At 42.7% G+C, this 12,698-nt stretch overlaps 1 protein-coding gene across 1 annotated transcript in view; it reads right to left on the bottom strand.

Moving 5' to 3' along the window:
• LOC141762066 (thyrotropin-releasing hormone-degrading ectoenzyme-like) overlaps positions 1 to 12,698 on the bottom strand; it is a 151,559-nt gene that overhangs the window by 98,325 nt on the left and 40,536 nt on the right. The window lies entirely within an intron of this gene.

Below are 12,698 nucleotides of genomic sequence, written 5' to 3'. Positions count from 1 at the left end.
ACACTATCATAGTAAATAAATTAAGATCAAATTATGTATCTACATTCACTTGGTGAAGCCGTCAAGACGTCATCACTTTATTTATGTTGACGAAACTGACGAATTTTATTCATTAAAGAAAGTTGATTTAATAAAAAAAATACTTTTAATACACTGAATCACTTTATTCAAACTGAGGATTTTGTTGAAGGATTTGTAATTTTTTTTCAGGGTGATGACGTCGCTTTTCTTAGATACAAGTAGGGAAACGGTTGGAAGGAAAACAGTTGGGAACCACTGCTTTAGGGAATGGATAAAACTGAAGGAACATTTTTTGGAAAGATCAGATGAGAAGTTTCATTGCTATGTGTCCAGTACAGAGACATGATTAGATTGGATGCAGGGAAAACTGGTAGCCTAGCTCCATCCAAAGTTAAAACCAAAAAGATTTCCCAAAACATCAGTGTTCCTTTAATGCCACATTATTGTATTTTAAATCATTGCAACCGTTCAAACTGATGCAGTCGGCTTCTCCAACTGGAATCAATGCTTAAACTCCAGCTGGTCATGAGGCAGCAGCTCTGTGTGGTTAGTTAACCAGCTGAGGCTGAGTCACATTAACTCGGAGTGTAACTCCTCCAGACAGTACAGTGATTAAATGTCTCTAATTGGTGCTTTTAAGGATACGGCGAGTGTGTGTGTGTCGTATAATGAGCTCATGTTGAAGTGACACTAATAGCTACACGCACAGAAAATCCAGATCACGCAAGTCTGGAGGTTTTTTGGTTTGTGTGCTGAAGAGACAACAAACCAATAAATGGAAAGTTAGATGGCGTCTGTCGAGGAGGAAACTCTGTACTACTGTCTCTCCAACGCTGGAGTCCTGTGAGGAGATGTATCTGTGGATACAAATAACGACCTTATGGGCATAACTGAAGGTTGAAAAGCCGACGCACACACCTCCAAAATCTCACCAAAGCTGCGTGAAATGCCACAAATCAAAGAAGCTGTTCGGTTGATCGACTTTCTGTCAGCAGAGCGGTTCGCAAAATTCATCCTTGTATCATCCCAGTACAAGGAGAAAAGAAACAACCTTGTGAATGTCTCTGAATGATGCCGGTGCACATGGCCTCCTAAAGCTCTGCCTCACCGAGGAGAAACTGACGGAGGAAAGAGGTAGCCATCGATCAACAAACCAGGACAGAGTATCCGCCGCATGCCAGAAGAATCCAGTAACAGTTCGTTAAACTCCCAAACAAACAGGCCTTGGACGAGTATCGACAAGCCTTCAGTTTGTCAAAGTTTTTTTCTCATTTATCTGTATTTCTGAAAAGTGTTTTTCTGTCTTTGTTCCAAGATGGATTGCCAAGCATTGATTTGATGATTTGCAGATCAAGAGATGTCGAGAATTACAAGTTAAAGTCAGTTTTATGATGGAGCGCTGTTGTTGATTTAGGTTTGGTTTAGTCCAACTCGTTGTCACTCCCAACTCGTCAAACACCGCTGAGTTGGCAGCGCCTTCGCATTGGAAACCGACACACGGAGGCACCCTTTAGCGACAGTATGTGACAAACCGGCCTTCAAATAACTCCAATGTAAACCCACCAGTGGCGTTATTCGACGGTCGAAGCAACTGACGTATTATTAATAGCGTGAGAGTCCGTTCAGGGCGGATTGGAGGGGTGTTGGTCAGGGTCAACAAACAAGACTTTCAACCAGGAAAACGGTGTTCATGTCCCGTGTGACGACTGTTTCCTAACCCTAACTAAGTGGTTGTGTTGCCTAAACCTGTGAAAAGCGAAGTTTATTTTGAAAGGACACTATGCATGTAACAGGCGTATATTGACACACCATCCCCGGTTCGTTCTCCCATTTGCATCTAGATCTATTTTACGCCATTTTTAATTGTTTCAAAATCAGATTTTTCGCTACTCCTGCTATACATTTTGAGCAATCGTCACAAAATTTGGTGCAAAACATCTCTGGACCAAGCTGGGAAAACTTCAGATTTTTGATGTACCATACAGTTTAGCTGTAGCTGGCCTGTTCCAGATGAGCATGCACGCCGAACGGTCACTGCACTAGTTGAAATATACAACATAAAAAACGTTTTTTAGCTCAGTGTTAAGTGTGATCACTATACGTCTGCAAATCACCAACCCCGTCCTTACTGCTGGTTATTTACTGTGCAGGATGATAACATTTAAACAACCATTTTAACAGACACCACAATGACTAATTTTATTAAGAGCTACAGCTTCCATGAGGTTTTATGTGGCTTTGAACCGACACCCCCCATCCTGAGGCCCCACAGCGAGTTCGGGGAAAAAGCAATTTAAGCCACAAACAACAGAAAGCAGTTCTTTGTTTTAGTTGAACAGCAGCGATCAGCTTGTTAACCCTGAACCCGATGTTGTCTCCTGAGCAGAAGAGGCTTTCTGCTCTCCTCTGTGAAATCAATTCACCTCAGTATCTCCCCGGGATCTCAGACACTCCGTCTCATCTGTGACTGTCGTCCTCCAGCTCTTTGGAAATAATCCCCTTAAACTCCTCTCAGCGGTCCGGGATAGTTTTGGCTCTGCTTTGCTCACTGCTGGAAATAAATTCCTCACCTCTGGCTGTTTCCCAAACTGCTTTGAAACAGAGACGGTGTCCTAAAGAGACCCGGCGTTCATCCATCCTGTCCTCTGAACCGCACAACAACCTCCAAATTACCTCTCCGTGCCGAGGTCATAGAAAGAAATTGTTGCTAAAAGACTTTGGGAGTAGATAACAGTGATAACATCTTCATTCATTTCCAGTGTGCTTTGTGCCAGCAGCACAGAAACAGCAGAGACGACGTCCACAGAGCAGCCTTAAAGGACAGAAGAGCAGCCTGATCTGATAGGACACTTCATGTTTTTCATTTGATATAGAAACTCCATTAAATCTCTTCCCAAATATATCTATTTATATTTCTGTAAATGTGATTTTCTTAGACAAAACTCAGCTAATGTTTTGATATAATTCCACCTGTTTCCGGTGCGAAACTGATGGCATGATTGGAATACGTTAACCAATGGAAAGTATAAAGGATTTGTATATTTAAGTAAAACAGAGGTTTTAAAACTCTGAATTGCCTCCCCAGGGGGGGCTGAGAGACGTGAGGTAAAGACACTGTGTGAGATGAAAAGGACAGGTTCATACCGGTTCACTAAAAACAGCTGGAAGCCAGTTATTCTAGTCTGGCTCGCTGATTTGGACGCTTAATTGGAGCCCTTCTCAGAGTCATAACTAAGTAAAATCTGAACACACAGGCATGATAAACATATTTTTATAATCAGTGTGACTTTCACTTCCTGACGATATCATTATCTCTGATAGTCATCATGAATAAACTTCCATAAATTGGTTTGGAAATCATAGATAAAAGACGATTTTGATAAATGCAGCACTTGAAAAATCATCATGTTTTTATGTTTTTCTTCAGTATCACAGTAATCCAGTGATATTTGTCCGTACGTACATGGGTACACTGCAAACAGGAGCTGCTAATAGATAATTCGGCGCATTTTTGGTGCCAAAATGTAAACAAATATAAGCTTTAAAAACAGAGGTGGGGAAGGGCGGAGTTGCCTTGATTTTTTCACCAGGGGGGTGTCAGACGTTAGCTGGGTTTCCACCAAAACGTTTGTGGGATTTTTAGCCCCTTTAGTTTCAGTTCTTTCAGAAAGTACTACCCCCCAACTAGGGCCTTTTTGGGGGGTAAAAAGGCCATGGAAAAATGGCCCCAGAACTTAATTTAGACACTGAACGGACGTAAAACCAAAACAAAGAACTGAAAGATGCCAAAGCTCTAAGCTGAGGGACTCTGGTGGGAGATAATTCACTGTGGCCCCACTACCTATGTAGATATGAAGGGATCATTCTAACGAAAACACAACGATTCAGGTGATTATACACTAAAGAAAACATAATTATTAATCCATATGGTGGATGGGTCAAACAAACAAGACTTTCAACCAGGAGACGGTTGTTTGAAAGTAAAAGTAACGTTGACTTACTTTGTCACATTAGTCACTTGACTTGTCAGTATCGTCAGTCTCGTGAGTCACGTGCGTAGTTAGTAGTTAGTCAGTGAAGTTAACGTCAACCACGACCGTTTCCTAACCCTGACTAAGTGGTTGCGTTGCCTGAATATAACTTCCTGTGAAGTTTATTTTGAAAGGACACTATGCATGTAACAAGAATATCTTCCTCTCCTTTATTGAAGCTATTTAATTCTTGAAATATTGGATCTAAGATGAGTCCATTCGTCATTTTGTATGCATTTCCCTCAAATTCAGCCTGACGTGTTATATCTTTGGACACTTGGGGATCTCAGCTATAACTGTAAATAAAGTTTGTAAAGTTTCGATGTTCTGCAGAGGGAAAAGAGGCTCCGTTTCTCGTGTTATCGCTGCCTCTTCTTATTCTGTGAGGAAACTTTCTAAAGTCTTCGCTCTCTGAAAGACGATTGTCTTCCTCACTTTATTGAATATTAATGTTAAATTCATTCAAACAGCTCTGATTGAAGCGAACGCAGCGACTGACTGGAAGAGCTTCAGTGAGGCAGCAGCAGGCAGACAGCTGACTGGCCTGCAGCGCCGACTCTGTGTGTGTGTGTGTGTGTGTGTGTTTGTGTGTGTATGTGTGTGTGTGTCAGTTTAGTCCATCTGTTGGTGCGTGTCCGCCCGCGGCGACGGCATGAAGAGAACGAGACAAAGAAGAGAAAAAGAAAGACGGGAAGAAAAGATGAAAAGATGCACAAGTAGAGGAATGAAGGTGTGCGTGTGTGTGTTTGTGTGTGTGTGTGTGTGTGTGTGTGAGTTGGACCTTAGGCAGTGTTGTCTGTGGGTCTCTGTGGATCCCAGATGGAGCCAGAACTCAACAGAACACATTAGTCCACTTGGCGTGTTCACACACGCGCGTTCAGACACACTCAGATATTCAGAGTAATCCTCCTGACAATCAGATCACCTGAGCCTTCGCTCGCTTCGCTCTGCTGCTGCTGCTGCAAGATTTCTGCTCCGCTGGAACAGTCCGACGAGTTCTACGGAGGCCCGGAGAGGCCCCTTATCGCTTTATTAGCTACCTCCACTTCAGGAGAGAAAAGAACAAGAAAGAAAGAACCAACTTGCAGCCTGCAGGAAGTGAAGTATCTCTGGGTTTCGACGGGAAAGAGAGGAGGAGTGAAGCCGGAAGGAAGGATTTGTATTCTCCTCGTTTCCTGAGCTACAGATTTTAGATTTGGACTCATCTGCTCTGAGACTTGAATTAATCAGTTGAACGGCCACCAATTTCATAAATCTTTTATTCATTAGGCTGTGCGCTCGGGAGGTAGAACGGGTCGTCCTTTAACCACGAGGCTGGCGGTTCGATGATGTTCAATGTTTGTGATAAACTGAAGGATGAAGTGTTCCTTTATGTGGTGAGAAAATCCTCCTGCTTACACACATCGTAGAAGCTAACACAGAAAATATGGAGAGGCAGGAAGCTGAGGTCTGCTTCAGTCGAGGGGAAACTTTGCCGATTTACAAATGACTCTGTGTCAATGCAGCGCGGCAAAAGACCGCCGCATGATGATGCAAAACAAGCAACAGACTTTAGCCAGCAGGTGAGCGAGGGGCTCCGTATCGAGCTAGCCTCTAAGCCCGCCCACTTTTTAGCGGTCCAATCAGATGCCAAGGATTTGATTTAAATCCCTTTTGTAACTGCACACCGCTCAAATATTCTGTTTCAATCAGGGCTGTCAATCGATTAAAATATTTAATCGTGATTAATCGCAAATAAATGTACCTTAAAGGGAGATTTGTCAAGTATTTAATACTCTTATCAACATGGGAGTGGACAAACATGCTGCTTTATGCAAATGTATGTATATATTTATTATTGTAAATCAATGAACAACACAAAACAATGACAAATATTGTCCAGAAACCCTCACAGGTACTGCATTTAGCATAAAAAATATGCTCAAATCATAACATGGCAAACTGCAGCCGAACAGGCAACAACAGCTGTCAGTGTGTCAGTGTGCTGACTTGACTATAGAACCCATTTCATTCCCATATCTGGAGGTCAGAGGTCAAGGGACCCCTTTGAAAATGGCCATGACAGTTTTTCCTCGCCAAAATTTAGAGCAAGTTTAGAGCGTTATTTAGCCTCCTTCATGACAAGCTAGTATGACATGGTTGGTACCAATGGATTCATTAGGTTTTTTTAGTTTCATATGATACCAGCATCTTCACTCTAGCTTTAAAGAAATGTGCGTTATTATCACGCTCAATTTGACAGCCTTAAGATACAACTTCCCGTGCAGATGAAGTCATTCGTTATTGGAGCTGCAATGATTAATCGATTAGTTGTCAACTATTAAGGTAATCGGCAACTATTTTGATAATCGATTAATTGGTTTGAGTAATTTTTTAAAAAGTCTAAATTCTCTGATTCCAGCTTGTTAAATGTGAATATTTTCTGGTTTCTTTCCTCCTCTGTGACATTAAACTGAATATCTTTGAGACATTTGAGGTCATCTTGGACTTTGGGAAAAACTGATTGTCATGGTTTAACAGGTTGGAAGAAAAGTTGATGTGATGATGATTTTTGGCTACAATTGGACCATATTCCCTAAGATTGACTACATTCCTTTACATTTATATTCAGGACGGATGCGTGATGTGTGTGATTTTATGTCTACACCCGATACAAGAACTGCAGTTGGCAACAATAACAGTAGTTACTAAAAACTTCCAACACTGTTTCCAACAATCTTTTACACTAAAATGATATTTCCCAGAGACGTTAGCTGTTGCTGTAGTTATTAGGACCTTATTGATGTAGTGAAGCCAACTCCACCTCAATTAAAGAACATTTAAGTACGACAGTAGCAACGGCTCACTGACTGCCTGTTTCAATTATCGCTGCATTACTAAATGAGGAGATGTCACACCGACAGCTGCTTCACACGTTCCAACATGTTCTACTTTTAATTAAACGGGCTGTTTAGTGTCTCAAGTCAGCAGCGTCTTTCTCTCCCGTTCTGTCCACAATGAAACAGGACTTCCTGTGATAATGTTTTCACTACAATCGACTGAAGTTGTAAAGCGAGAATAGAAGTGTTGAGTTTTAGTGTCAAACGAGTGATTACTATTTAGCACTTCGTGTTGCCTCAATTTACTCAAACGTACGATCACACTTGGACCGTAGAGAGATTACAAGAAATGAGAGAGAGAGTCTTGCAACAAATGTCCTCAGCCAGACTTGTGAACTCAACTTGTGGTCGGTATTTTTATCAATGAAACTAAACAAACCCAACAGTACATCTTAATGTTGGATAAATCTGGTCACAAGACTAAATAAATGACCCCAAAGTGATCTGCGTCAAAGCATCTTTTTGTTAACTTGAGCTAGATGGAGATCAATAACAGGTGATTCAAACAAGATGATTTTATTTCTGGGTTAATAAATGATGGTATCAGATCGGTGCATAGACTGGCGTACTCACCGATACTTGATCCCGAATTTTGGGCAGTATTGGACGCATTTCCGATACTGGTATTGGTATCAGAACAACTCTAATTCTAACTAACTAACTATTGCTAAACAAAGCATTTCCTGTATTATGCATTGTGTGCATGCATGTGCACAACTAATTCTTTAAGGCTTTGTTTGTTTTTGTTTCCGGACGTTTTATAACCTTTCTTGCTGTCTTTCGTTGGGCCTTTTTCAAAGCCTGTTTGCAGTGATGCGCTTTCATTTTTCGGGCACTCAGCTCTCTTTAAAGCCGTTCATTTAAAACCTATTTCTGGAACCACAGTAGATGTTGAGATGTGGACCAAAGAGCCAGTTGGACAGATGGACATCCTCGTCTCTAACAGGACTGAAAACCAAAATGATTCTCTATTGTTATGATCTGTACTCTCATGCGTCTGTACAGGCCAGTTCTCCCTCTGTCCCTTTAAATTTGTATCTCAGCTCATCATTCCCGTCTCTCTCTCTCTCTGGGGAGCTCGATGCCCTGCATGACAACAGATGGAGCCCTGAGGCTCTGGGACCACACACACACACATGGAGGGATGGAGCTGGCAGCAGTGGGGTAGAGTAAGAGCAAGCTGTGGTAAAGACTGATGTCAACATCAGTATGAATGCACACAGCAGATTTATGATGGAAGAATGCATTCAGTCACTGCCGACGCACACACAGAGGAAATATCTGACTAGATTTAAAACAGAAAATCAAATCAAAGGCGGTTTCACACAGAGGGACTTTGCTCTCTTTGCATTGGATTTGGAGCTAATTTGAGTTTCAGAAACACTGAGCTGGGAGGACATTTGGGGGTTTTGGGACGACTGTTTGGCACAGTATCAGTGTTTTCCTCTGGTGACTCCCTCCATCCATCCATGTGAGAGGCTGACTCTGCTCAGCAGCACAAACATATTATCCCCGTCTACTTTCTTTAGCAAACTCCTGCTGGAACACCAAGCGAAACCTAGGCATGCTGGGAGATGTAGTCCCTCCTGTGGGTCCCCTAACGATTAGTCACGTGTTGCACCAGAATCACTGAGACTGACTGATAACCTGACAGCTTTTTATCAACAAGATGGTGAGATACCGGAGCTCTGACGCTGCCTTATCTTCACCTTCAAGACTCCTTCAACAAAGTCCATCACCTGGACTCGCAACACCTCCTCTCCTCGCCAAGAAAGTACCGCAGGGTCTGGACTTAACCATGGACTGTATATAAGAAGTGTATGTAGTCACCGTGACGTCACCCATTGGTTGGTTGACTGCCGCTTTGAAGCCCTGAGTTCGGCATTTGGCCATCACCATCTTGGTTTTTAGCCATCGCCATCTCGGTTTTTGGCCGTCGCCATCTCGGTTTTTAGGCCATCGCCATCTTGGTCTTTGGTGTCGCCATCTTGGTTTTTGGCCGTCACCGTCTTGTTTTTAGGCCATCGCCAGCTTGGTCTTTGGCGTCGCCATTTGGGGTTTTTGGCTGTCGCCATCATGGTTTCTGGCCATCGTGGTTTTTGTCTGTCGCCACCCCCATCTTGGTTTTTGGACGTCGCCATGTAGGTTTTTGGCCACTTCCGGTGTGGCGAAACTTAACTACGATCTTTCCTAAACCGAACTAAGTCGTTTTCTTGCCTAAATGTAACGAAGTTTCTTCCTGTGAAAACGGAACTTTATTTTGAAAAAACTGGAGCTGAAATTGATGCTGGATATTTTCAGGAAAACGCACGAAAAATGAGGAATAACTTTTTCTAAGATATCATACAATCCGCTGTATGAGGATACGTTAACGTGGGAAGTGAGTGGTGAAGCAAGAGAGAGAGAGAGAGAGCGGCAACGACGGGAGCGAGTAACGTTATCGACTACGGCCCAAACAGGAAAAGTTAACAGACTTTGGTTTGTCCATTCTGGGCTTCTGTAGAAACATAGTGGAGCAACATACTACAAGCTCAGCTTGCAGAACCATGAGGCAGGACCTCATCACAGCTGTTTTATCCTCCTCACAATATGTTTTATAATTGATTTAAACCTCATTTATTAATTTTAATGGTCTTAGCCTTGCACCTTGTTATATTTTGGACCTCTTGGTACCGTGCGAGTCCGTACGCAGCTCGAGATCTTCAGGCAGATGTCTTTCCTGTTCCAGAGTCACGGCCTGAACCAGAGAGGACAGAGTCTTCACAGTCAGGGCCCCGAGGCTCTGGAGCAGAGCCCGAGGCTATAAGGCTGCTCAGTCAGGCCTGCTTTGAATTCTGCTCTTAAAAATATATAATATCAGAGAGCTTCTCCTGATTTTACTAGAGTTTCTTTTATTTCACTTGTCTTTTTATATCTTTTATTACTGGAATTCTCTCTATAAATAAAGATTATTATCATAATTATGTTACAGGAGCACCACAGAGACTCTCCTGACCATTTGCATCACAATCTGGTTGGAGTGCAAAGCTTTAACTCTGAGATACTGTGGCAGAAACACAGTTGTAAATATCTACATATAGTTATTTCTGCAACTAATTCAGAGTGTTTGCACACTGAAGGACCAAACGTGAGATGGCTCTGGCCCATATATAGTTGGCTCGGGTTTAGGAATGTGGGCACGGGTCGATTTTGTAGTGAGAATCAGCCCCAGTTAGCAGCACACCGCCAAGCTTTGGGCAAATGTTGACACCTGGAATTAGACCAGCGTACTGATTCTGGAGCGCCATCAATCAGCCAGGTGTGCCAGGTTTACTGAAGGGCACGGTTGAGCAAAGACTACCTGGGTCTGAAGCATCCTGATCAGTAACACCAAATAGAATTATCTGAGAATCTGTGGGCTCCTTAAAATTAGGGATGTCACAAGAACCAAAACTTTGGTACCAAGTCGATGCCAAATTTCTGAAAACATGACAATTTGAAAGCTGTTTCCAGACTACTGTCTCTAGCAGGCTCCTAAAACCCCTTTGAAAGCTCTCTGGAAGATGTCAAAACGTCACTGTAATCCAGTTAAAACCAGACCTTTTCTGAGTTCTTGACAAGTTGACATCTTTGAGACGCAACATTTTCACCTGACATCTTAGTGCGCCCTGGTGTGGACCACAGGAAGTGACATCACCTTCAGCTCAGCGTGGAGCGGCCTTTTAATAGCAGCTAATAGCAGCTAATATCAGCGTAAAGGTCAGGGAGGGGAAGTAAATGTCAGGCCTAATCTGAGCGGATGGAAACAAACAGGAAGCATTGACTGAAAGTGAATTTCTAATGTGATGAATGAATGTGGACAGGAAGGAAGTGCGTGACATAAACAATACGGAGCCGCTGCGATCACATTAGCTCGTTTGGGCATGGAGAGGAAAAAGGAAATGCACCGCTGCGACACGGTTAATTGATTCTGGCAGAACAGAAGTGTAAACATAAACAATTATGAAGAAGAAGAAGAAGAGGAAGGACAGGGAGATGAAATTCGACTGCTCTGACTCGATTCATTAACTTGGAGAAGAAAGACGGAAGTGTAAACGACAAACATGGTCGAACAGAAGAGAAGTGTACGATCAGAACTACTGCTGAGAGGCTGAGAGCTTCACAGCATGAACCAAAACCTGTAGCACACACACAGAGAAATGTGTCCCCATGTTGCACTAAACACTATAAAGTCTAATAGGAACCAGGATGAAGAATCTACTGTACTGTACCAACTATCCCAAAGAGAGGATGCTGTCCTAAGAAAGTTGCCAGGCAACAAGAGATGCCGCAGGTACTTTTTCTACCAGGCTTGTTTAAGAACTCAGGAGCTTGACCTTCATTTTTACACTTTACGTTTTCAACCCTGGGCCCGTAAAAGATTTAAAAGAGTTTCTAATGGGAACCATCAGGGTGGAGTTCCTGGTGCTGAACTTCACAAAACTGGTCAAACGCAGGCCTATAAACTACCACATCCTGCATACAACATTCATTCATGTTGCAAACCAACACTGGTTATTGGATTATTAGGGCTAGGGATTGGAAATCCCTTTTTTATTCTATCAAACCGTATACTCGTTGTGCATACTCGCGCTCATGCGACCGTGGTGTAGTTCGTTTACAGCCTAACGTTAGCTTTTTACTTCTGCCGATTGCATTCACACTTCAAAAACCATAAAAGCAGTGTTCATTTGTGAAGATTATCTAACTGAACAAAACATGCAAGAGCTTATTATCTGCAATAATCCAATGGAACGATCCCATTGGCTTTTAGTGGGGGGAAACAGGGCGATGCTAACTTCCTGGTTGGCCTACAAAAATCACGCCATCCCTGGAGCACTCTATAGGACACAAAGTTATAGACATACAGGACGTTTATACAAAGACAAAGCATCATAAAAGTGCCAAAGTGGTAGTTTTAAACTATGATCAAGAACCTCGACAGAAGTTCTTTCCAGTTGCGGCTATGGCAGCACCGTTACCGTGACATGTAAGTGGATAAATAAGAGGGCTTGAGTCCAAGGATGGATTTGTTAATAAAGTTATACCAGTGCAAAAGCTCTGCGTATGGATATTGATGACCAGTTGACTCAACAATGCAGAGTACAATGATGTGCGAGGGGCTTTACAACCGGTGATGAACCTCAGAGCTTCGTGATAGACGGCGTCCAACAGATGGTGAGAGTGAACTGAAGCGTTTATGTACAGAACATCCCTGTAGGCAAGAAGAGTGGCAGCAACCAGCCGTTTCCTGGCATTAAAAGGAGGAACAGGATGTGTTCCTAAACAAGAAGCCCAATTTTAATTTCTTTAGAAGATGATCAATATGGAAGGCTTTTATCCATTGTGAAGGCTAAATATTTGTAGTTGGTTCCAATCCAAAGTAAAGTGACAGAGTTGGCATTGAGTTTCAGTACAACACGGTGCAGACCTTTACTTTGAAGGCTTACTTTGCTGAGTATTAACACATCTTTTCTACAGAATCCAATTTTCATTCAACTAAATAAGCTAAAAGTCTCCAAAGCACCAGTGTTTAATGTCTGAACACAAACGTCTGAGTGAGGCTCAACTCCCCGAGCTAATCACACTGTAGATCCCCCCCGACTCTCGGGAAGAAAAGCAGGACACAGTGTTTTCTTTGGCTGATACGAGCACATTGATGAACCCGACGGTAATTGTACGAAGGACAAAGAGCTGGCTGACTTCCCTAAAGAAGGGCAGCCCAGGACGGGGAGGCTGTTTTCTGTCT

The sequence above is a fragment of the Sebastes fasciatus genome, chromosome 23 (assembly GCF_043250625.1).
Source record: "Sebastes fasciatus isolate fSebFas1 chromosome 23, fSebFas1.pri, whole genome shotgun sequence".
NCBI classification, from domain to species: domain Eukaryota; kingdom Metazoa; phylum Chordata; class Actinopteri; order Perciformes; family Sebastidae; genus Sebastes; species Sebastes fasciatus.
The sequence above is the reverse complement of the archived record's forward strand: the minus strand, read 5'-3'. Positions and strand labels throughout refer to the sequence as shown.